The 6000-nt window shown below is 39.8% G+C and overlaps 1 long non-coding RNA gene across 2 annotated transcripts; it reads left to right on the forward strand.

Annotated features, from left to right (window-relative positions):
- Positions 1 to 1917: 1917 nt before the first annotated feature.
- On the forward strand, positions 1918 to 5748 carry LOC311088668. 2 transcript variants are annotated; one of them, XR_014607546.1, is made up of 4 exons: positions 1918 to 2248; positions 3482 to 3580; positions 5383 to 5472; positions 5609 to 5748. It is a non-coding gene; the product is annotated as an uncharacterized lncRNA (long non-coding RNA). The 2 variants fall into 2 exon arrangements; XR_014607547.1 differs by lacking the exon at positions 1918 to 2248 and having other exon boundaries at positions 2926 to 3580.
- The last annotated feature ends 252 nt before the right edge of the window (positions 5749 to 6000 follow it).

The raw sequence follows: 6000 nt of genomic DNA on the forward strand, positions 1-6000 counted from the left end.
CATACCTTGTTTATTCATGTAGCCTGCCGTCCAGATAATAAATATGCACTTGCTTTGCAGTTCATTCATTGGGTTATTATGGAATCAAACTAATCAAGAGTTCTAGACGGGTTCTTCTTATTTGTTTTCATGTTGCTGTTCTCATGATTGCTATATGAGATTTGTATAAACAACTATGCCTAGGGTCTTGAAGTTCTATCACACCACATGTAGCCACTTATAATGTTTTCTTACTTGGCATATGTAACTCTTTAGGTATTTACAACAGCACTGGTCACTATATGATAAAAGTGTGAAAATGAATCGTAAGAAGAAGTTTATATTAGTTCAAGTTTGCTCTGTGTGGATGTATTGTTCTGTTCCAGTGATGTTCTCTGGAAGGCAGGTTACACGAATAAACAAGGTATGCAAAGGGGCGAAATGGATCTGTAACGAGGTATGTTGTTACGGGAAGAAGGAGGCGGGAACCGGCGAACATTTAAAGACTTTTAATGACAAAAATAATACAAATACAAAATGAAAATAAAAGCCAGCAGCCCCTCACGGACGACTGCTGGCAACACAAAACATCAAATAAAACACAGGCCTGTTCCTCTCTCGCTCTTCACTGTCGTCGCTCCTCCTTTATGCTTCCGCTCCTCCGTGAGAGATTCGAGACCGGTGCGTCTCGCAGGTGTCGCTCATCAGAGTAATCACGCCACCGGCCTCATGCCGCTCTCTCACGGCCCTCGGCCTCGTCCTGCTCGCCACAGGATCTCTGGGTCCTTCCACCTTTGTGAAAACTTGCTGGGACCCGAGGCTTATATATGCCTCTTGCAAAGGCTTCAACATCATGTAATATCTGTGATGTAATTTTAGATACATTTTTAGGTTAGTTTAATCCGATAGTGAAAAGTATACAGCTTTACTATATTTCAATGTTAACCCCCTGGGGTCGACAATCACGCCGGCGTGATTTGCTCGGTTTTTTTATTATCAGTTCAAACGAGTCTCCAAATACTCTGTTGACTTTGATCTTACAAACCAGTTTCATACATCAATCGATCCTGTTAAGTGTGTATTATTTTTGTGTATACTCACAATAAAAACAAAGTGTTGTGCTTTTTGCCAAATAAAGAAAAATAAGCATGATGTGAGTTCTGCTTTGTCTCTGTCAGTGAAGTCAATTCTGAAACGCGTCCGAAAATGAACAATAACTCAGCGAATACTCAGTCAAACAGGCATACAGACAGACAGGCATGAAGCTTGAATCTTGAGCTCTTCTTTTAAATGAAGTAATTTTTATAAAAAAACAAATATTCTCAGTTTATGTAATCTGTATGAAAAGAGAGAGATGTCAGTCATTCTCATCTCAGCTCATTAAGTTTTAATGTGACCCCGCCCACGGAGAGCGCGTGCTATTCAAACGCAAATGACTGAGGCAATCCAGGCAATCCATGCAAACTGTGAACGCCCCCATATCAGCTCAAGAAAACACATCAAGTTTATTCAGATCATTGTACTTGTTTACACCGTCTCGCGGCGCTGTGAGGAATAATACTATCGTAATAATAATAATGGAAAATGTACCTCAGAAGTGCTGGTATTTCGAGGAGCAACGGATCCTGAGAATACTGTAGTAAGTTTTTTCATTCTCAAGTGAATCGCGTTTCTGTGTGTGAATGAATGAACGGCAGAGATGCGCGCTGTTTACCACAACTCGCAAAAAGACGGTTTAAATTTGAATCACGTTTCTGTGTGTGAATGAATGATCCGCTTTTAGCAAACTATTTTGCTATACTGAGATGAGTAAAAATCGACTGAAATATGTTGAAATAAAATGTATTTGTATAAGCAACGTATTAAACTGCAAATTAACATTTATATTTCTTATATAAACGAAAGACCTACACTGTAAAAAGTGATTCTGAGTTTTAGTCAGGTGGACTAGTAAAATCATGTCCTGTCAACTTGCAGTGTCTCACTACACAATAGGATGAGTTATGACAACCTCAACTTGAAGGGAAATAGAAAACTTTAAATAACGTGTTCATATAACAACAAAACATAGGTTCTATCAACTTTCTGTGTAATGCGCATGTGCCAGAAACTCTACGTCATGATGACGTACTATTTGAACAAATTTGAAGCAGACGCGCCATCGCCATTTTCTGCACGAGAAGTTGCTGATGCAAGAAAAGACGAAGGAGCCCGCGTTTGAACGAGTAGGCTACAGGTGGACTTTTATGGACTGCAAATAATGAAATGAGTAAGTATACCCTGATTTGTGCTTTCTTTCATGTTAAATTAGGCTTGTTTCGTTAGCGCACCTCTTTCGTATTTTGATTCCAGGCACATTTTGATCACATTTGGCAAACTCGATTAACGTTATTTATCAGGAGCCACACGCACTGCCAGGCAAATTTCTGCTCGCTAGACAGAGACACCGAGCTGCTGTCGAGACGTGAGCACCGACTTCTCTTTCTGCTCAGTGAGCAGAAAAAGAAGTCGTAATTATAAGTTAATGTTGATAAATAGATAAATAGTGTACATGTAAGTTATTTTTTTAGCGTGTTCTTAATCGTATCTCATTATCGTTAGAAACACCTAGCCTAATAACCAGTAAGTTAATATCTGAAGCAGCGCCGCCAGTCCATATTTGTGTTTAACATGACAAAAAAAAAAAAAAATGCTCGATTGACTTATATTTCTTAAACACCCAGTTGTTATTTTTTCAAATGACATAGGCTACCATATGGATGTTTTGAGCACGTGCAAACGGTGTGTCTTCTGTAGGCCTTAGGTAACTTGCAATGTAAGTTATTAATATAAGTCATAACTTTTTGTAGTGTAATAATCACATTATTAAACTTATATGTAATTTGTGTTACCTGTGAAGCCCTGAAGAATCATGAAATTCATAATTACGTTATTTGTAGAAAACATTTTCACATAATAAAAGCTATATTTATAGCATTGCTCACTTTTATATTGACAGCAACATCATCTGTATAATTCAATGCATCACCCAGCCATAGAAATAAAAAATGTTGATATTGTTTTCCTCATTGTATTTGGGGAGTAAGATGTTTTAGGGCTACATGATTATGGCAAAAATCATAATTTTCGATTAGGCTATTCCCTTGAAATTTTAATTGGCGATTATTAATTACGATTATCTGCATAATTTACATTGAATGATGTTTTAAATAGCTTTATAACAGTGGTTCTCAACTCGTTTAAATTCGACCCACATTTTCCCATGGTCATCAAGTCACGACCCTATTATTTTATGGATTTTTTTATGCCTATTATAACAATTGTAGACACAAACAAGTGCTGTTCTATTAGAAGATATGGGCAAACTTAATATCCTAGGATTATATGACCAGTTCTTTCATGTTGAGTGAAATTAAAATGTTTTAACTTGTTAATGTTTTAATACTGTCACTGAGATCCTGGCATCTTTGTTAAATTTGTAAATGTATTTATGTTTTTATAGATCAGCAAAGAATTCACCAGGCTTGTGTCAAAGGACCCGAGCAAGTCCTTTTTGGAAGGCCTAGGTGGTATTTTTGCATGAGTTTGGAGTGGCATGTTGGTGAGTAAATGACAATTATCATCTTTGGTAACCTATCCTTTTAAATGCTTTAAAGTGTTGTTACAACCCAAATTAATTTAAGGCAGGGGCGCCTAATCCTGCTGCTGGGGAGCCAAGATCCTGCAGAGTTTAGCTTCAACCCCAATTAAACACACCTGAACCAGCTAATCAAGGTGTTCAGGATCACTACAAACTTCCAGGCAGGTGTGTTGTTGAACCAAGTTGGAGTTAAACTCTGCAATACATTATTGGCCCTCTAGGAGCAGACTTAGAGTGCTTTGGTCTGGTTTCACACTCAACTTGATTCTATCGAACCCTGGTGGGTTTGCGTGCATATTACATCATGGCAAACGTGCACGGCGCATGATAGAAAACAGAACGCGGGTCAGTATAATTCGGTGCTATTATGCGCAGCTGAGTGAACAACACAGGTTTACTGTGTGTGTGTGTCACATAAGGTGACATTCTGCTGCTTGCAAACGGACTCTTTTGAGGAGACAGTGGATTTCCAAATTTGTTGCCCTGATTCCACGTGCTGTGCGCGAATACACTGCAGGCTCACTCTCGCTCGTATCCAAGGTAAATCATCAACACTGTCATCCCTTACATGTGTTTTATTTAACTAAATACATCATAATCAGCTAAAACGCATGCGCAGGTCACTTTACTTATTGAACAAGCGCGCACCCGAGTCCATGTTGCTTTCTCATTCACGCGAACTGCGGCATGGTTCAGGAGCAACCGAACTCAGACCACCTCCTCTAGGTAGTCTCGGATTCGGTACCCCAGTGCACACCTGGGTCCGCCTGACAGCGTTCACATTAGAGATTTTTCATGCGAACCGTGCCCTGTTCCGAATTAAACTTAAGGTGCTTTCACACTGGCAGTTTAGTTCGGAATGGGGCACGGTTCGCATGAAAAAACGCTAATGTGAACGCTGGTCTGAGTTCGGTTGCTCCTGAACCATGCCGCAGTTCGCGTGAATGAGAAAGCAACATGGACTCGGGTGCGCGCTTGTTCAGGAAGTAAAGTGACCTGCGCATGCGTTTTAGCTGATTATGATGTATTTAGTTAAATAAAACACATGTAAGGGATGACAGTGTTGATGATTTACCTTGGATACGAGCGAGAGTGAGCCTGCAGTGTATTCGCGCACAGCACGTGGAATCAGGGCAACAAATCTGGAAATCCACTGTCTCCTCAAAAGAGTCCGTTTGCAAGCAGCAGAATGTCACCTTATGCGACACAAACACACACAGTAAACCTGTGTTGTTCACTCAGCTGCGCATAATAGTACCGAATTATACTGACCCGCGTTCTGTTTTCTATCATGCGCCGTGCACGTTTGCCATGATGTAATATGCCCAAAAACGCACCAGGGTTCGATAGAATCAAGTTGAGTGTGAAACCACACTGTAAAAAGCCGGGAACAATCGCGCTCGGGCTCGGACCGCAAGAAATGAGCACAGTGTGAAAGCCCCCTAAACTAAACTGCCAGTGTGAAAGCACCCTTAGACACTCCTGATTTAAGTGCCATGAGCGTGTTACACCCACTATTAAATCTTATTTTGGTGCTGAACAAAAAGATAACAAACAACTGTTGTTGCACCACATCACTGGTAAATTACAACAAAAGTGTACAAGTGTAAATGCGCAAATTTGAAATGAATGTTTATGTGTGTTTTTTTTTTTTTTTAAACAAGACAGAGGGAGGGGGAGAAAGGATAAACGAATAAAGAAAAACATTGGATTGAGGATTGAACCAATAAGGCTGGTACTTTAACCATCCTTTTATTTTACAGACAACAAACCAAAGGATGAGGACTGCAGCATTGCTTGGCCTGCCGTGGTACATGCGAGAGAATCCTTCAAAATTCATGAAGATATGTGAGGTAAGCTGAAACCTTTAAGGCAAAACAATGAAAAATTTAAATCTCTTAATTTGCAGGGGTCTGGGGACTGTAAATTGTTTGTGTAATTGGTTTTAAGTAGGCTAATGGTCCCTTGTTTTGTTTGCATTCTATAAAGCCCAGTGACATTGAAGAGGAAGTGATCAAGGGTGTGGTGATAGGAATCCTACTGGTTGTGGAAAATGTGATGGAACCTCAGTCAGCGTTCTACAATGACGTTGTCCTGGTGATTGAGGAAGAAGTGGTAATGCGTCACCTGAGTGATGTACCTAATGCTTTCTGAACCTGATGGGCCTGGTGTACGCATTAAACCTTGACTACCCAAAGAAATTCAAATTCACTTTTGAAGTGATACAGCGCCTGTTTATTGGTGTTGGATCAGACTCTTGAACTCAAGAGTTCACTCTTTGAAGAGCAAGTTGCTGAGATAAGACTGAAAACAAACAAAATCTTTTCTCCTTCTTGCTACTGTTAAATCGTTGCACTGTTTTAAAGTTTAAGAGCATTTGT

The sequence above is a fragment of the Abramis brama genome (genome assembly GCF_963993115.1).
Source record: "Abramis brama genome assembly, chromosome: 8".
Taxonomy (NCBI): Eukaryota; Metazoa; Chordata; class Actinopteri; order Cypriniformes; family Leuciscidae; genus Abramis; species Abramis brama.